This window comes from Microcaecilia unicolor, chromosome 3 (assembly GCF_901765095.1).
Source record: "Microcaecilia unicolor chromosome 3, aMicUni1.1, whole genome shotgun sequence".
Taxonomy (NCBI): Eukaryota; Metazoa; Chordata; class Amphibia; order Gymnophiona; family Siphonopidae; genus Microcaecilia; species Microcaecilia unicolor.
Window position 1 is genome coordinate 352,740,350 of NC_044033.1, and position 19,937 is coordinate 352,760,286.

The following is a 19,937-nucleotide window of genomic DNA, read 5'->3' on the forward strand; positions in this document are numbered from 1 at the left end:
TCAAACTGCATCCACGCATCAGCTATCAAGGCTTAAACTGAGCCCACTGTGACGAGCTCTAAATAATCTTTCAGCATAAGATAATTGCAGATTTCCATGAAAAAAAGATTATCGTATCTCCTTAGTCATGACTGATGGAAGTGAGTTTTTCATTAAACAACACCCTCCCTTCTCCCTAACCTTTTACAATAAGGGTACTTGTAAAAATAGTAAAACATACATGTAAATAATCTTTCACCACAGTGTAATATGCCAAAGACTTCCATGAATTAAGCTTATTCTTAGGGCTCAAAGAAATCCATGTGCACACACAGAATAGAGAACATAAACCTGGATAGATGAGAACAAGTGTGGATGGAGAGCCAGATTTAGCTTACTGCTTTATTTGGTCTGCAGTCTTTGATTAGTGGCCAATAAAAAGTCATCAAAGCTTAATTAGAAGAGTGTGATGTGCTGAAGTAAGCTGACTCACAGAACAGCCTTCACTAATTGAATCCAAATGCATGGCCTACATTAAAAAAAAAAGTGTTTTAAAAGATACATGTTCTAATAATTTGTATTCTTTTCTCTGTTCTCTACTATATGGTAGTCTACGCAAAATCGACACAGCAGAAGCGGGAAGACACCCTCTACGAAGATCCACACAAAGAAAGCCAGAGCAGGAGTAGAGAGGATGACACAATGACCAATCCACCAAAGAGGTGCAGTTCAAAGCAGATTTGCTTAAGCACCAAAGCGTGGAGACCCAACACGAGTCATATTTCGGCGGATGCAGCCGCCTGCCTCAGGGGTCAATATACACAACTGTATGTGAAAAGAAAATAATAAATCATAATAAATCCACATTATGGTTTCATATAACAGATGTATTAAAATATCAAGAAACATACATAAAATATCAAATACAAAAAGAATAAAAAGAATAAAAAGAAGAAATAGACTACGATAAATATGTTCTGTCACAATATGATAAAAATATATTAAAATGGGGGTAATATTTTTTAAACACTGACCACTACCACTGAAATTATGCACATATATTCAATGCCAGACCACGTCCGGGTACTGGCATTTAAATATCTGGATATGTGTGGACAGCTGGCACTTAACTGGCTAAGTGCAGTCCTATTTGCCCAGTTAACTGGTTAAGGGCTGACTCCATCCCCGGAACGCCCAAACAATTGCTGGTTTCTGCTTTAGTGGCTAGAGGGAATAATCAGTGGCACTATCTAGGTAAGTTCCACTAAATATTTCCTCGGGGCCCCATAAGTGTAAGTTAACCAGATAAGAACCTCTCTTAACTAGTTAATTCACTTTGAATATCAACCCCTATTTACTTAAAATTCAAGTAGAGGTCCTGTGGAATTTTGGCTGATTTCTTTTTTTGTTGTTGCCTGAAACCCTGATGGGATTAGGTGTGCTTCAAGGACTGGGTTGAGAAGTACTGGCTTATAACAATAATTTCATGAGACATATCAAAGACTAAAGCATATACCACAAAGAAAATTTTGGAAAACTTCCAGAGGGGCAGACATGTTAGTCTGTCACAACAAAAACAACAAAAGAGGTTGGTGGTACCTTATAAACCGATGAAACTATTGAGGAATGAGCTTTGGAGGACATGAGTTGAACAGTTTTCTTGACCTCAGTTCCAGACCACACACACAAAATGATCCAGCTTTAGAAAAACTGTCTCACTTAGCGGTGTCTGAAAGGCAGGGCAGTGGGAGCGGTCCGCCCCGGTTGCAGGCATCAAGAGGGTGAACTAAGCAGTGGCACAGCTGTCGGATCTCCAAACAGCTCAGAATACCACAGCCAGACTCGTATTTGGAAAAACTAAATACAAAAGTGCGAAACCCTTAAGAGAGAAACTACACTGGCTCCCTCTCAAGGAACACATTGAGTTTAAGATCTGCACGACCGTACACAAAATCATACACGCAGATGCCCCACTCTACATGTTAAACCTAGTGGACCTGCCACCCAGAAATGCCAAAAGATCAGCCCGCAAATTCCTCAACCTGAACTTCCCCAGCTGTAAAGGACTTAAATATAAGCAGGCATACGCCACTACCTTCTCGTACAGAAGTACACAGCTATGGAACGCACTACCCACAGCCTTGAAAACCATGGACAATCTAACCAACTTCCGCAAATCTTTGAAGACACATCTCTTCAACAAAGCCTACAAAAAGAACCCTTAACAACTCAATTCACTACCCATCTCACTCAAGTATTAAAATACACCTCTTAAACCACCCTATCTAACACTTACTTCTCTAATCCCTCATACATCTTCTGATTATTACTGATTGTATCTAAGATTCTGTCATGACTATGTCATAACAACACTCTGTAAGCCACACTGAGCCTGCAAATAGGTGGGATAATGTGGGGTACAAATGCAATAAATAATAATAATAATCTGTCTCTCCCCTGTCCCTTCTAACGTCAACTTTCTATTCCGGGGCAGGGGACTGGCAGAGCTGACAGCCACGCAAATGTTAGGTGCACCCCCTTGCTTGGAGGAGGGAGGGTGGGGGATGCGCCTGGGGGGGGAGTGTTCTCCGCTCCCGGTGGCAACGAAGCTAGGTACATCTCTGGTCTCAGTTACTAATCAGCTAAACAGAGGGACATGTGTAATGCTGTGCTGTGACCCCTTAATTTTCTGGCATGCACTAACCACAAAAATACGTATAGATGGATAATAAAGCACTGTAAAAGAGTTATCTAGTATACCAGCAAGAGAGCCCTTCAACATAACTGACTTGTAAGTTGGTTGTACTGAAGTACAGCTTTAAGGACACTCAGCGGCTTATCAGAAGACTGGTCTGGACAGTTTTATGGCAGGCAGCAAGCCACTTGACGACAGAGACCGTGTGTAACATTAAAGCAAATACAATGCTAGGTATTATTAGGAAAGGAACGGAAAACAAAACCGAGGAAGTTATAATGCCTTTGTATCGCTCCATGGTGCAACCACACCTCAAATATTGTGTTCAATTCTGGTCACCGCATCTCAAAAGAGATATAGTGGAATTAGAAAAGGTGCAGAGAAGGGCAACGAAAATGATAAAGGGGATGGGACGACTTCCCTATGAAGAAAGGCTAAAGCAGCTGGGGCTCTTCAGCTTGGAGAAAAGACGGCTGAGGGGAGATATGATAGAGGTCTATAAAATAATAAGTGGAGTGGAACAGGTAGACATGAAGCGTCTGTTTACACTTTCCAAAAATACTAGGACTAGGAGACATGCAATGAAGCTACAAAGTAATGAATTTAAAACTAATCAGAGAAAATGTTTCATCATTCAACGTGTAATTCAACTCTGGAATTTGATGCCAGAAAATGTGGTAAAGGCGGTTAGCTTAGCAGAGTTTAAAAAGGTTTGGACGGCTTCCTAACCATTATTAAATTGGACGTGGGGAAAAATATTTCTGGGATAAGCAGCATAAAATGTTTTGTACTTTTTTGGGGGATCTTGCCAGGTATTTGCGACCTGAATTGGCCACTGTTGGAAACAGGATGCTGGGCTCGATGGACCTTTGGTCTGTCCCAGTATGGCAATGCTTATGTACTTATGAAGACAGCCGCACTCAGTGCCAGCAACTCAATCTGCCCCCTTTGCTCCTATCTCCTCCTTTCTGCCTGCAGCATCACTTACCTGTGTGATGACATCACAGGTATCCTGGGGAGTTGATTGGTGGAATGCTTAAGGGAGGAGGCGGAGCTAAATGTGTTATGAGGGACCAGCTTAAAGAGAGCTGTTTGATACTGCCAGTCCCTCTTTAACCTTTCTTACACTGCTTTTCTGCTCTTCCTAATTCCACGGCCCCCGGGGTCACCTCCCTCTAAAAAACTTTCCTCGGTGCCACACATGCTCTTGGAGCAATTTGGGAGCATGCAATCCCCTATAGCTATTGCCCCTGTTCTTTAACAAAGGGTGAGGACTGAGGCATTCACAGCAGTCAGGGCAGTAGTTCCCAGGTCTGGAAGACTAGATATTTTTCTTAGACCCCTACTTATTTTGGTTTTTCTTCCTTTAAAGCTGGCTCCTAGCTCTGTGCTGCTTTGTGCAATCTCATGGGGTTTATTTATTTTTATTTATTTATTGCACTTGTATCCCACATTTTCCCACCTATTTGCAGGCTCAATGTGGCTTACAGAGACCTGTTATGGCGTCGCCATGCCAGGGTAGAGAGTACAATTGTTGTTATAGAGATGTCAAGGAAAAACAGGCAGATTTAGTTAGTTTGTTATAGAGAGGTACAATGTGAATAAAGGTGGATAGGTTATGTTGGTTATGTATTTTCGTGGTAGGCTTTGTTGAAGAGATAGGTCTTCAGAGATTTGCAGAAGTTAGTTTTCAAGTGAGTTGGTACTGCGTTCCATAGATGCGTACTCATATAGGAGAAGCTGGTCGCATGTGTTAATTTGTATTTTAATCCTTTGCAGCTGGGGAAGTGGAGGTTGAGAAAGGTGCAGGAAGATCTTTTAGCATTTCTGGGTGGTAGGTCCACGAGGTCTAGCATGTAGGTTGGAGCATCTCCGTAAATGATTTTATGGACAGTTATGCAGATCTTGAACGCGATACCTTCTTTAAGTGGGAGCCAGTGTAGTTTCTTTCTTAGGGGTTTCGCACTTTCATATTTTGTTTTGCCAAATATGAGTCTGGCAGCGGTGTTCTGGGCTGTTTGAAGTTTTTTGATGGTTTGTTCTTTACAGCTGGCGTAAAGTGTATTACAATAGTCCAAGTGACTTAAAACCATTGACTGTACTAAATTCCGGAAAATGGTTCTTGGGAAGAAAGGTTTTACTCTTTTGAGTTTCCACATGGAGTGGAACATTTTCTTGGTTGTGTTCTTCACGTGATTTTCAAGTGTGAGTTGTATTGCTTTCATTTTATTCCAATGTGGAGAGGAACACAGCTGGAGGTTAGATCCCTTGAACAAAGGAAGCTTAGGTACATTTTCTACTACTCCCCAGTTTCTCCTTTGTGCTGGCATTTATGTTCCTAGATCCCTAGATTGGAAGGTGACCAATGTAACACTGATTTTTAAAAAGGGTTCCAGGGGTGATCCAGGAAATTACAGACTGGTAAGCCTGCTAAAGCAGAGAACTCTAAGGTCCAATGAGAAGTACACAAACAGAAGAGGGAGAAAGTGGGGAAAGGACCAGGAGCTCTGGAAACACAAGATTGTCCTTTTTGTCTCTGGTCCTTCTCCCACTTTCTCCCTCTCCAGACTGGTAAGCCTGACATCAGTGCCAGACAAAATAGTGGAAACTATTAGAAAGGATAAAATTACGGAACACATAGATAAACATGGCTTATCTTCATGGATAGTGCACACAATCATCACATTTCCCCTGACTTGGGAAAAGATATATATATATAAACACAACAAAAGATAAAATGTTTGTTCTGGATATGAGAAGAAAAATGAAATGTTTTAGTCTGCACATCCCTATTTACTACAAAGGGCTTGCTAAATATAGAGCCTTTCATAAAATACATATGCATATTTGAAGCATGTACATATTGCAAAAAAACACGTTAAAAAAGTGGCATCACTCGGGACTGTGTGCATGTACATATTGGCATTTACAAGTGTACACATGTATGTGCAGCTCTCCCATGTGTAAGTACCAGACTTACAATCATGAATATCCACAGGTAGACAATTAAGCAGCTGCTGCAAAACTTAATGTTTGTGCTGTTTGAGATGTTTTTGAAAACCAGAGAGGCAAGCACAAGCACCCCCCCCCCCTCCTCCCATCACTATTACAAACTCCAGTTCCAAACCAATAACTACCATTTATGCCTACCCCACAGCAGACAAATTCTGCTGAGAAACTAGTTTGAAGTATATGTCTATTTCCATTTCAAAATAGGAAATACACATACTATTTTAAGGTTTAGCAAAACATGCCCATAACACATCTCTTTCAAATCTATGCTTGCAGCGGGTATATATGTGTAAGTAGCAGCTTTTCTAAAATTGCTACTAGCACATAAGTACATAATAAGTATTACCATACTGGGACAAACCGAAGGTCCATCAAGCCCAGCATCCTGTTTCCAACAGTGACCAATCCAGGTCACAAGTACCTGCCAAGATCCCAAAATGGTACAATACATTTTATGCTGCTTATTCTAGAATTAAGCAGTGGATTTTCCCCAAGTCCATTTGGTCTATAGACTTTTTCTTTAGGAAGCCACTCAAACCTTTTTAAAACCTCGTTAAGCTAACTGCTTTTACTACATTCTCTGGCAACGAATTCCAGAGTTTAATTACACATGGAGTGAAAAAATATTTTCTCCGATTCATTTTAAATTTACTACTTCGTAGCTTCATTGCATGCCCTGTTATGCCTGTAAATTAACTTTGACAACAACAAAAGTGTAAATCCACCAAATTGCTTACATCAAAATTATTTATCTCAATTTCATAATCATCAATCTTCAATCAGTAAAATGTGGTAGGAAAAGATTTCAGAGCAACACTAACTACCCAGAAACTGGTAAGAAAGCGACCAACTTAATTTGCCATCATTAGTCAGAAAATCTTCCACATTATTTAACTTTCAATTCTTGCCTGGTTTTTTAAACATTTAAATTCAAAGTTCTTATTAGTATGTAATGTAGCAGCATTCACAACAAGAACCAGCGACACTTAGCTGAAAGGGCGAAATGTTCAATGGAGTTCTCCGTTTCACTTGAAAAGCTTCCTCAGGAGTACACTGTGCCGGTTGAAACTGCCACCCAATATGTTTACCTTTCTATTGGGTGGCAGTTAGTACCAGCACAGTGCGCTTTGAACTGGTGGCTCCTGAGGAAGCTTTTCAAGTGAAACAGATGGCTCCATTGAACGTTTCGCCCTTTCATCTCCAAGTGCCACTGGTTCTTGTTTTGCATGCTGCTACATTACACACTAATAAAAACTTTCGAATTTAAATGTAAAAATCAGGCAAGAATTAAAAGTTAAATAATGTGAGGTTTTTCTGACTAATGATGGCAAATTAAGTTGGTCGCTTTCTTTCCAATTTCTAGTTAGCGTTGCTGTGGTCTTTTCCTACCACATATTTTATTAATTGAAGATTAAAGATCGATGGTTGTGAAAGTGAGATAAGTAATATTGATGTAAGCAATTTGGTGGACTTACACTTTTGTTGTTGTTCACATTTTTTGTAAATCCTTGCCATTTTTTGGACTTTGTAAATTATTTGTACAGTGTACATGCCACATAACAGTTCTAAAATCACCTGCTTAGTTTCTTCCGTTAGCAATGGATACAATCTTCTTATAATGTGTGTCAGAAGTTAATCCCAAGGTTATTGAGGGGATCCTTATCTGTCTCAAGCAATATGCAAGATGAAGGAGTTGTAGAACCGAGTCATAACAAACACTTCCTCTTGAAATCAGTAATTAAATTCAGTTGAAAAGCTTCTCTAAATAATCTCTCCCTGAAGACTTAAATAAGTAACTGTTGGATTAAAGCCTAGCTTCTTATACTTTCTATCCATAATTGCTATATGACCTAATTTTTGTTCATTTTGGTCTTCACCGTTAATAAATTGCCTTCTATGGGGGTAAGTCTATAAAGAGCTGCCTACAATTAGACAGCAAGTATGTGTATAAACAGGGCCGCTGCGAGACAGAGCCAGACACGGGCCTCCACCGCTGCTCCCACCCCACCACTCGGGTCACTGCTCCCCACTCCCCCTCCTGCACGGGCAGCCACCACCCCCTGCCCCCTTACCTTCCTGCGTCTTCTCTTCTCCTCCTTCGGTCCATCACTCTTGCTGCTCCTGTGTGCCAGGACCCAGGTTGTCATGTTAACACAAACACCCAGGTTCTGACACACAGGAGCAGGAGAAAGACAGACCCTGGCGCTGGGCTACCCTGAGAGGCCATTCCCGGGAATCTTGCCCCTCTGTCCCCACTCTTGGTGGCCCTGTGTGTAAATGCTGGTATTCCCCATTAAGGACCGTATTACTTTCAAACTTTATACTCTAGTCCACAAAATAATCTACGGTGATGCCCCGGATTATATGATTGATTTAATTGATCTTCCGGCGAGGAATAGTTTAAGATGAAAACGGTAACGGAATTCAAACATGCGTGGGAGAAACATAAAGGAATCCTGTTCGGAAGGAAGGATCCTCAGGAGCTTAGCGGAGATTGGATGGCAGAGGCGGGGCTGGTGGTTGGGAGGCGGGGTTAGTGCTGGGCAGACTTATACGATCTGTGCCCTGAAAAAGACAGATACAAAGAAAGGGCTGGTGGTTGGGAGGCGGGGCTAGTGCTGGGCAGACTTATACGATCTGTGCCCTGAAAAAGACAGATACAAATCAAGGTAAGGTATACACAAAAATTAGCACATATGAGTTATCTTGTTAGGCAGACTGGATGGACCGTGCAGGTCTTTTTCTGCCGTCATCTACTATGTTACTATGTTACTATCTCATACTTATATGAATCTTCATTACCCAAGTTGTATTGGTCTTAAGAACAAAACCAGCTACGCGTCTAATTTCTCCTACTTAAGTACGCAGATGTGGAATGCTTTACCGAACTGTGTGAAAACGCTACGTGATCATCAAGACTTCAGGCGATCTTTAAAGACTCTATTTTGTCAGGCCTATCCTACTGCTGCTATAGACTCTGCTTTGTATTGACTCAGAGGACAATTTTTTATTGCATAGTACTTTGTTTATTATTTTACGCATGTACCCCTCCCTTACCTGACCCTATTTATTAATGTCTTGTAAGCCACATTGAGCCTGCTTGTGTGTGGGAAAATGTGGGATACAAATGCAAATAAAGAGTAGTTACTTACCTGTAACAGATGTTCTCCGAAGACAGCAGGCTGCATATTCTCACAAGTGGGGTGACGCCACGTCGGCCCCGGAGGATTTTAAAGCAAAATCTAAAAATCTCTTTTACGGCGTTCCGTCGCGCGAGCGATCGCACTGCGCATGTGCGCACACCTCTTCCCGCTCGCTGTGCAGACACGCCCCTCAGTTAAATCCAAAAGATGGAGGAGACAACTCCAAAAGGGGAGGTGGGAGGGTTTGTGAGAATATGCAGCCTGCTGTCTTCGGAGAACACCTGTTACAGGTAAGTAACTACTCTTTCTCCAAAGACAAGCAGGCTGATATTCTCACAAGTGGGGTATCCCTAGCTTCCAGGCTTACACAACACAACAAACAGTGGTCAATTGAGTCTCGCAACGGCGAGGCCAGAATAAAAATTGACCTGAAAAGAAGAAACATCTAAATGAGTGTAGCCTGGAACAGAACAAAAATGGGCCTAGGAGGGTTGGAGTTGGATTCTAAACCCCAAATAAGTTCTGCAGCCCCGACTGCCCAAACCGACTGTTGCGTCGGCTATCCTGCTGAAGGCAGTAGTGAAATGTGAATGTGTGGACTGATGACCACACCGCAGCCTTGCAGATCTCTTCAATAGTGACTGATCTTAGGTGAGCCACCGACTCAGCCATGGCTCTAATTTTGTGAGCCGTGACATGGCCCTCTAGAGTCAGTCCAGCTTGGACAAAAATGAAGGAGATGCAATCTGCTAGCCAAGAAGAAATGGTGCGGTTTCCGACAGCAACTGGCATTAAAAGAAATAAACAACTGGGCGCAGCTTGCTTTCGCCAGGGCTTGTAAGATGAGGGAGAAAGAATGTTGGCAAGACAATTGACTGGATCAGCTGGTACTCTGATACCAGCGCCAGTAAGAACTTTGTCTGCATGCTGTGAACTATTCTGTTAAGATGAGAAGTAAGGTAAGGCGCTTGAGCTACTAGAGTCTGAAGCTCACCGACCTTACGAGTTGAAGGAACAGCCACCAAGGAAAACGACCTTCCAGGTCCAATACTTCAGATGGCAGGAATCCAGTGGCCCGAATTGAGCTTGCAGCAGCTGGATGAAAACGACATTGAGACCCCAAGATACTGGATAAGGAGAGATAGGGGCTTTGACCGAAGCATAAGAGCCAACTGTCAAAATTATTGGGGGTGCTAAGCCCAACAGAAATAATCCCCCCTAGACACATACAAGGAATTCTCTCAATATTGGGGGAGAAGTAAACCTCTCATGAAGTGGACAGCTAAAGGGTAACCTTCTACACGTTGATGATAAGCTCTTATTGCACGAAGATGAATACTGACAGACTTAGACAGGTGTAGAAAGAACTCAAGCAAGGTCTGTATAAGACAAGAGGCAGGATCTAGGGCCTTGCTGTCACACCAGACGGCAAACCTCTTCCATGAAAAAGAATAACACCTCTTTGTGAAATGTTTTCTGGAAGCAAGCGTCGGGAGACACTCTCTGGAAGACTCAACGAAATCCACACTCTCAACATCCAGACCGTGTGAGCCAGAGATTGGAGGCTGGGATGTAGAAGTGCCCCCTCGTTCTGCGTAATGAGAGCTGGAAAACATTCCAACTCCAGAAGAAGAGGGAATCCTATCTGACGCAACTAGAAAGGAGCAATCAGAATTATGGCTCCACAATCTTGCTTGAGAATCAGCAAAGTCTTTTCCACCAGATGTATGGGAGGATACGCATACAGAAAACCTGTCCCCCAAAGAAGGAGAAAGGCATCCGATGGAAGCCTGCCGTGAACCTGCAGCCTGGAACAGAACTGAGGGACTTTGTGATTGGACTAAGTAGCAAAAAGATCCACTGAGGGGGTAACTCACTTCCGGAAGATCTTTCGAACTACAGGCATGCTCAACAACCATGACTGTAGCATTATCCTGCTCAGCCTGTCGGCCAGACCGCTGTTTTCACCAATTAGATAAGTGGCTTGGAGAAAACATGCTGCGTTGGCGGGCCCACCGCTACATCTGCATGGTATCCTGACTCAGAGGGCAAGATCCAGTACTCCTTTGTTATCGAGTACATCACAACCCGATTGTTTGGTTGAATTAAAATAATTTGGTTGGATAGCCAGGAGGGATACAACCTTCGTCAGCTTTTGACTGAGTAAGTTGGACGGGACACCTCAGAATCAAAATGGAGAGAATTAACCACCTCTGAAGGGAATTCCGAAAACTGGTGAACAGTTGGGTCACATCCTCTAGATACCCTGAACTTGATACCACTGGGAAGCTAGGATGCACTGAGCGGATGTCATGTGTAAAAGTGCCATGGGAGTTACGTGAACTGTGGAAGCCATGTGCCTAGAAGTCTCAATATTTACTGTGCTGTAATCTGTTGAGACGGGCAATCATCGTGTTAAGGGAACACATGCACTCCCAGTCCATGAAGATACGCTGCAACAACAGCCAGGCACTAGGAAAAACATACTCTGGACGCAAAGTGGGTATAAGTATCCTGTAAGTCTAGAGAGCATAACCAATCATTTTCCTGAAGTATGGAAAGAAGGATGCCCAGGGAAAGCATCCTGAACCAAAAACTGTTTAGGCCCCTTATGTCTATGATGGGACACAACCCACAAGGAAGGACCTGGAATAGAATCTCAACCCTTCTTGCCCTGGTGGAACGGGCTCGACTGCATTGGCGCTGAGAAAGGCAGAGAGTTCCTCTGGAAGTACCCACTTGTGATGGAAGCTAAAGGATTAAGCTCCCAATGAACAATGTGGAAGGTTTGATTCCAGATGAGAATGTATCCTAACCGGACTAATTGAAAAAACCCACCGGTTGGAGGATAAAAGAAGTCACCTTTGGTGGAGAAAATTTAAACTACCCCCCCCCCCCCCCCCCCCCCCCCCGACAGGCAGATTGGCCGGTACGGACATTTTTTTTTTTTTTATGGTGGCTATGCTGAATTGGAGCCAGTCAAAAACCCCTCCCTGGTTTCTGCGGAATAGCTGCAGGGGCCTGATTAGGTGCACGCCGCTGACTAGAACGAGCGTGCTGAGGCATAACCTGAACCGGCTGTCGAGAAGTAGGAGTATACGTACGACCCCTTAAGGCACAAGGAAAACTACTCTTCTCTTTAAAGAACTTCTGAGATGAGGAAGTGTATGCACAGAATATCTACAATTTTCTGCTGAGTCTCCTCCTCCAGGTGAGAGGCACACAGTCATGAGAGTCTGCGCATCACTGTACCTAGAGCAGAAAATTCTAGATGTTACGTTACAAGTGTCGAAAATGCCCTTGGACAGGAACCTGCGACACACCGTGTGCTACCTGACCACCTGGTGAAAGGTTTAGCCTACTCCGGTGGGAATGCTCGTAAAGATCTGGCAGGACTTGATTTTAGGCTAAGGATGTATGCTCTGGCCCCGGGGGCGCCGAAGCATGTTCTTAGAACTCCTATCTGTTCTGAGAGCAGAATCCACTGGCAGAAGACTCAGGTGAAGATGGATAGTCCAGGACCTCGAGCATCTGGGGCCTTGGGCTGATTCACAATCTCCACTGTAATGTGTCGAGACAGATAGAAGATCTAGATAATTCTCAGCAGAGAAAACCCCATGACTTTCATGTTCATCAGATGAGCCATCATTGAATTGAGCTAACGACTCAAACAGGGCAGCTCAGATTCAAACCCGTCCGACATGGAGGCGCGGTTACCTCTACGACGGGGTCGAGAAATTGACTCTCCAGATGACTCCAGTGAAGGAGAATCGACCCAGTAGGCTGCTAACACCAATACCGGAGGCAGCATCGGTGAAAGAGATCTAATGCCAGGTGAAAAGCTAGATGCCGCAGGAGGCGCTAGCACCAATGGCATCCGAAGGTACCCATGGTACCAAAGCCGAGGGCAGAATCTGGAAATGCTGCCAGATGACTTAAAACACAAACTTTATTCTGACCCTACACGGGCCGTGTTTCGGCTTTTACAAAAGCCTTAAAGGCAATGCTCCAGGTGAGGCTTGAACTCACAACCTCGGCATGACTTTTGGCAAGTACTGCTATATAAGTACCACGCGCTAACCGATTGCGCCACTGGAGCACAGTTATTGCATGTCCATACAAAGAGAGGACCGATGGTACAGATAATACCCATGGTACACATGGTCCCGGCACCAACGGTACCCATGGCATCGATGGTACCCATGATACCTGGTACCGATGTTGATACTTGGTACCGATGGCACCGACGGTACCGATGGTAGTCATGATACCCGGTACCGCCATGGTACCGATGATATCTGGTACCGATGGTACCCATGGTACCGATGATATCTGGTACCGATGGTACCCATGATACCCGGTACCGATGGTGCCCATGATGCCTGGTACCGATGGTACCCATGACATCTGGTACCGATGGTATCCATGATACCCGGTACCGCCATGGTACCGATGATACCTGGTACCGATGGTACCCATGGTACCGATGATATCTGGTACCGATGGTACCCATGATACCCGGTACCGATGGTGCCCATGATGCCTGGTACCGATGGTACCCATGACATCTGGTACCGATGGTATCCATGATACCCGGTACCGCCATGGTACCGATGATACCTGGTACCGATGGTACCCATGGTACCGATGATATCTGGTACCGATGGTACCCATGATACCCGGTACTGATGGTGCCCATGATGCCTGGTACCGATGGTACCCATGACATCTGGTACCGATGGTATCCATGATACCCGGTACCGATGGCACCGACGGTACACATGGTACCGATGGTACCCATGACATCTGGTACCGATGGTACCCATGATACCCGGTACCGATGGTGCCCATGATGCCTGGTACCGATGGTACCCATGACATCTGGTACCGATGGTACCCATGATACCCGGTACCGATGATACCTGATACCGATGGTACCCATGGCACCGATGGTACCCGGTACCGATGGCACCCATGACATCTGGAACCGATGTACCGATGGTACCGACGTCCGATGCCAGGATACCTCCATAACAGAGGGAGCAACGCTCTCGGCACCGATGGTACCGACACCCACTGATGCGCCCGAATGACCTGCCAAGCAGGAGGCGCCGAGGCAGGTGGCGACCCACTCGATGCATAACTGTACCCAGCGTGCATCGGTCTCTGTCGGACTCCGAACTTGATCTCCTTTGGGCATCCCTGGCAAGTAGCATACGTCTCGTCTTTGAGACACTACTTGCACTTCTCAGGGAGATGATCCGGGCCAAGACACATCCGCCGATGCGCCCGAATGACCTGCAGAGCAGGAGGCGCCGAGGCAGGTGGAGACTCACTTCAAAGGTTACACCACTGATTTTGTGTCACCAGGTTGCCCATTCAGTGGCTGACCAGGGTTGCACCTGCTTAGGTTCCTGCTTTTCTCCTGTGACATACACCTTCACCACTTGTGAGGCTTAAAGACAGTGGTGTGCTGGAGCAGGCTCTCACAACTCTCGAGAGCCATTTGTTAAGTTTTAAAGAATTTTGTGACTTTAACAAATGGATCCTAAAAATGTGAGCTTGTTTTACTTTGCTGGCGAGAGAGAGCCCACAGATAACAATTTACCAGCACTTTTAATAAGAAAAAAGAAAAAGAGAAGCTTATATGCTTTGATTTTCATTTCAGGCACAGCCCCTTGTGACTCTGGCAATTACTTAACTTTTCCTTGCCCCAGGTACAAAAAGTACCTGTATATATAAGCCACAATGAGCCTGCCATGAAAAAGTACAAATGAAAAAAATAAAGAACACCCAAAAGGGTAAAATAAAAAAAGAGATTTTACTCTGAGGACCTGAAGAAAACACGAAGCACTAACGAACTCTGTGTCTCCTCAGACGCGGAAAAAGAAGAACTGAGGGGCGTGTCCGCACAGCGAGCGGGAAGAGGTGTGCGCACATGCGCAGTGCGATTGCTCGCGCGATGGAACGCCGTAAAAGAGATTTTTAGATTTTGCTTTAAAATCCTCCGGGGCCGACGTGGCGTCACCCCACTTGTGAGAATATCAGCCTGCTTGTCTTTGGAGAAATAAATATATGTGAATACATACATGTGTACATAATAGTAATCTGGCTACACGATATTCTGTACATGCAAACGTCTTCAATAGCACATACTTTGCAGACGGGCGTTCATATGGGCGGACACTGGATAAAGCATGGGAAGGGTGCACACTTATGCATGCAACTTATACAAGCAGGTGAAAACTTGGCTTTTCTCCTTAGCCTTTAATGGAAGAAATAATTAACTTGCTGGTGTCACACACAGGAGAACTGACATTGGCTGCACATTCTGTGGAAGGACTTGATTATCCGCTCCTACCCTAGCTGAGATTATATTCTTGCACCTTTTGGACTTCATGTGCAACTTTCTTTAAATTCGGCTCCTTATTTTCTAACTCCCGTTTCTCTATCTTACCTGTCTATAAGTTTCACCTTCATTTATACCCTATGCTGTCTATTCAAATGTTTTATTGCATATTTTGTTGATAATTCAGGTAGCCATACTGAGGGGCATTTTCGATATGATGTCTAAATCCAATTTTGGATATTTTGTAAAAAAAACATTCAAAAGTAGCGAACATGGCCATTTCAAACCAGAAAAAAAGTCCATGATCCCTCTCCCCCATAGGCGGTAGGTGGCCCAACTGTTTGGGGAGGCTAAAGGGTTAGGGGTGGGGCTTAAATCCATAATTGTCTGATAACACACAGAAAAAAAAATAAAAATAAAAGTCACAATTAATACCTTGTATTACATTTAGATATTAGATATGTATCATATGTCAAAGAATAAAGTGGTTGCTCAAAGCATATACTAACCACAATCGCTCAACTGCAAAACACTATGCACAACTTTGTGCAAAAACACACTCAGAACCTTACTGTACCATAAATATTACACTGGGCAGAACCTAATACACCAATATACCACCCATACGGAAAATGCAGACCGTCAACAATATGAAACAAGGGATCATAATATCACAATTCTCATGTACAGCCACAAAACACCCTAATTCATGTTTAATGTGGGATAAAATGCCATAAATAAGTAAATAAATATAAACTTTTAATGTTGAGCACCTGATTCTCAAAGTGGACATATTCCAAACACTATAATAAAAATAAAATTATCTTTTCTACCTTTGTTGCCTGGTGACTTTGTTTTTCTGATCATGCTGGCCCAGTATCCGATTCTGCTGCTATCTGTCCTCATAACTCCGTTTCCAGGGCTTCCTTTCCATTTATTTCTTTGCTTTCCGCCTTTCTTCTTCATTTCTTGTCCTACATCCGCAAGTAAAAGCTGGGTCCTCCGCAGACTTGACTGTCCAGTGGATCCAGCTTCTGCCTATTTTCTCCATCCATGTGCAGTTTTTCTGCTCTTTTCCTTTTCCCTCATCTCATCTCCTTCCTCTCTCTTCCCTCCCCTCCCCTCTATGTCCAGCAATTTCTCCTCTCTCCCTGGGCCCAGTCCTCCCATCCATGTCCATCCATGTCCCTCTCTCCCCTGCCCCCTCCATTCATCCATATCCAGCAATTCCCCTCTCTCCTTGAGCCCTGCCCTGCCCTCCCATCCATGTTCCTCTCTCCCCTGCCCCCCTCCATTCACCCATATCCAGCAATTCCCCTCTCTCCCTGAGCCCTGCCATCCCATCCATGTCCCTCTCTCCCCTGCCCCAACTGCCCACCCTCTTCTCCCCCCCAAGATCCCTTTCCTTTTTTTTCTTTTAAATTTACCTCCGAAGTCCGGCAGCCAGCGGCAGTGAAAGCACTCCCAGTGAAAGCGCTTCTCTTCGCTCAGTGACCCGCCTTCTTCTGACGTCATGACATCAGAAGAAGGCGGGACACTGAGCGAAGGGAAGCGCTTTTACTGGGAGCGCTTTCACTGACGCTGTCGCTGCGCTGCCAGACTGGAGGTAAATTTAAAAGAAAAAAAAGGAAAGGGATCTTGGGGGAGAGAAGAGGGCGAGCAGTTGGGACGAGCGGCAAGCCCCAGGCAGGCGGAACTGAGTCGTGTGGGCTTCGTCATCAGGATCCGATCTTCGGCTGGGGAGGCTTACCTGCTTATAATCGAACGAGAAAAACGCCCAAGTTCCGACCTAAATCGGGAGATGGACGTTTATCTCACAAAAACGAATAACGCAGTATAATCGAAAGCCGAACTTGGACGTTTTCAACTGCACTCCATCGCGGAAGCGTACAAAGTTGACGGGGGCGTGCCGGAGGCGTGGTGAAGGCGGGACTGGGGCATGGTTATCACCCGAACAGAGATGGGCGCCTTTTGCCGATAATGGAAAAAAAAGTATGCGTTTGTAGCTAGAATTTAGGGCACTTTTCCTGGACCCTGTTTTTTCACGAATAAGGCCCCAAAAAGTGCCCTAAATGACCAGATTACCACCAGAGGGAATCGGGGATGACCTCCCCTGACTCCCCCAGTGGTCACTATCCCCCTACCACCACAAAAAATGATGTTTCACAACTTTGTATTTTCACCCTCAAATGTCATACCCACCTCCCTGGCAGCAGTATGCAGGTCCCTGGAGCAGTTGTTAGGGGGTGCAGTGGACTTCAGGCAGGTGGACCCAGGCCCATCCCCCCCCTACCTGTTACAATTGTGCTGCTTAATGCTTAGTCGTCCAACCCCCCCAAACCCACTGTACCCACATGTAGGTGCCCCCCTTCACCCCTTAGGGCTATAGTAATGGTGTAGACTTGTGGGCAGTGAGTTTTGAGGTGGATTTGGGGGGCTCAACACACAAGGGAAGTACTAGGCACCTGGGAGCTCTTTTTTTTTGGTTTTATAAAAGTGCCCCCTAGGGTGCCCGGTTGGTGTCCTGGCATGTGAGGGGGACCAGTGCAATTCAAATCCTGGCCCCTCCCACGAACAAATGCCTTAGATTTATTCGTTTTTGAGCTGGGCACTTTCATTTTCCATTATCGCTGAAAAACAAAAACGCCCAGCTCACAAATTGTTGAATAAAACATGGACGTCTATTTTTTTCGAAAATACGGTTCGGTCCGCCCCTTCACGGACCCATTCTCAGAGATAAACGCCCACGGAGATAGACGTTTTCGTTCGATTATGCCACTCTTAGCCTCCCCAAGCCTCTGATACCGGGTGCCTATGCTCTCCCCTCCGATCTCCCCACCTGCATTGCTACTGTGTGGTCCGGGCATCTCTTCCCCTTCTCCCCAGCACAGTCCATCTCCCTCCCTTCCCCTCACCTTGTGCTCTTCTTTAAAAAATATATTTCCCTTCTCAGAGGGGTACCAGTGCAGAAGCCATCCTCACATGCTACCTCTGGCTTTCCTGAAGGATTCCTTATGTCCCGCAACGTGATCCGCCTAGGCAGAAGGAGAAATTAGACCTTACCTGCTAATTTGCTTTCCTTTAGTCCCTCCGAACCGGCCCAGGGTTGGACTGATGGGTTGTGCACGCCTTCCAGCAGGTGGAGACCGAGAAACTTCTGACTCTAGAGAACCAATAAGAGCCCTGGCCATGTTACCCTAGCCTCAGTATTTTCTCAGTCTCCAGCAGGTGGTAGAAGGTGAATCCATTAGTCTCTCTCTTTCTCTACTTAAAAAAAAAATTTACCCTTCTGTGCCTGGGGAATCCACTATAGAGGCTACGAAAAGAGCAATTTTTTCATCCCCAGCCTCTGGGGTGCTAAACTCGGGGTCCCTGGACCCTCTCCCACTTCCTCACCATCTCCCTTTGGTGCAGAGAAGGGCTAACCCTTTCCGAGGAAAGGTGTTTAGCCTTCGGGAGTGGCAGCCACTTTCACTTTTGACTGTCACTGGGGAAAAAAAACACCATTTGTTACCTTTCCTCTCCCCCAGGCACAAACGAGCAAGCAGCTCAGTCGTGCTGCACTGATTTGTGAGCCTGCTTCAGTTCCTCTAGTCTCTTGGCTCCTGTATTGAAAAACAAATAAAAAATAAAAACCCCGTGGCACGAACGAGCAAGCAGCTCTGCCATGATTGCTGGTTTCTTTTCAGCTGTCTCTTTTCTTCACGTTCAGCGTCGACTGCATTTGTAAAAAAAAATTAAAACTTCACAGGGGCGCGTAGCGAACGATGCTATGGCAGAGAAGTTAAAGAGTTGTGCTGTGTGCCAGCACAGGGAAGTAGGTTCGCTCGGGGTGTGTACATTTTGCACCGCAATTGCTGTACCAGAGACACCCCTTCCCCTGAACGCTTCGCGGGCTGCGCCTGTCTCAGGAAATTGCATCAGAAGGGGGCAGATCATGGTAGAGAGGGAAAGCTTTGGGGCAGCTGCAGGCAGCTTCTGAGAATGGCTACTGTGCTGAGGCCCCTCTGAGAAGATAAATAAATCTTTACAGAAGATATGGAAGAGAGGAAGAGACAGACTGTGGTGGGGAGTAGGGGAAGAGGTGCCTGGACCACAGAGCCCCCTGGAGCTGTGAGGCCCAGGGCAGCTGCCCTGCTTGCCCTCCTAACGCTGGCCCTGACTACAATAGCCCTTATGCCTGCAGGTGTCACCTATATGAGGGTACAGTAGGTTTTGGTGGGTTTTGGAGGGCTCAGACTTTCCACCACAAGTGTACCAGTTAGAGTGGGATATGGGCTTGGTCTTCTTCTCTACAGTGCACTGCACTGACCACTAGGCTACTCCAGAGACCTGCTTGCTGCTCTAATAGGACTAGCCATAACATCTGAAGCTGTCATAGAGGCTGGTATATACTGTTTCTTTCACATCTTTGGAGGTGAGAGAGGGTCAGTGACCACTAAAGGATTAAGGGGAGTCATGCCTTATTCCCTCCAGTGATCATCTCATCATTTAGAGCACCTTTTTGTAATTTAGGCATGATTGGAACAGGTCTATGCTAAAATGTCTAACTTTTAGCCCTGGGTGTTTTTGCTTTATTTCATTATGGCAGAAAAACGTTTTAAGTTTTGGGAATGTCCAAATGCCACCCCCAACACACCCCCTTGTAATTTGGATGCACTGCAGAGAAAATGTCTCAAATATGAGTTTCAAAAATTGTGATTTGGACTTTTTGGGAGAAAGATGTCCAAATGCCACTTCATTCCATTTTTGACACAGT

The 19,937-nt window shown here is 45.1% G+C and overlaps 1 protein-coding gene, 1 long non-coding RNA gene and 1 other non-coding gene across 3 annotated transcripts in view; all 3 read right to left on the reverse strand.

Annotated features, from left to right (window-relative positions):
• ADGRG6 (adhesion G protein-coupled receptor G6) overlaps positions 1-19,937 on the reverse strand; it is a 491,599-nt gene that overhangs the window by 395,358 nt on the left and 76,304 nt on the right.
• LOC115466920 lies at positions 164-18,775 on the reverse strand. The gene is made up of 3 exons (XR_003941618.1): positions 18,693-18,775; positions 15,878-15,880; positions 164-175 (listed from the first exon to the last, which is right to left on the reverse strand). It is a non-coding gene; the product is annotated as an uncharacterized LOC115466920 (long non-coding RNA).
• TRNAI-UAU lies at positions 12,834-12,928 on the reverse strand. Its single transcript has 2 exons — positions 12,891-12,928; positions 12,834-12,869 (listed from the first exon to the last, which is right to left on the reverse strand). It is a non-coding gene; the product is annotated as a tRNA-Ile (tRNA).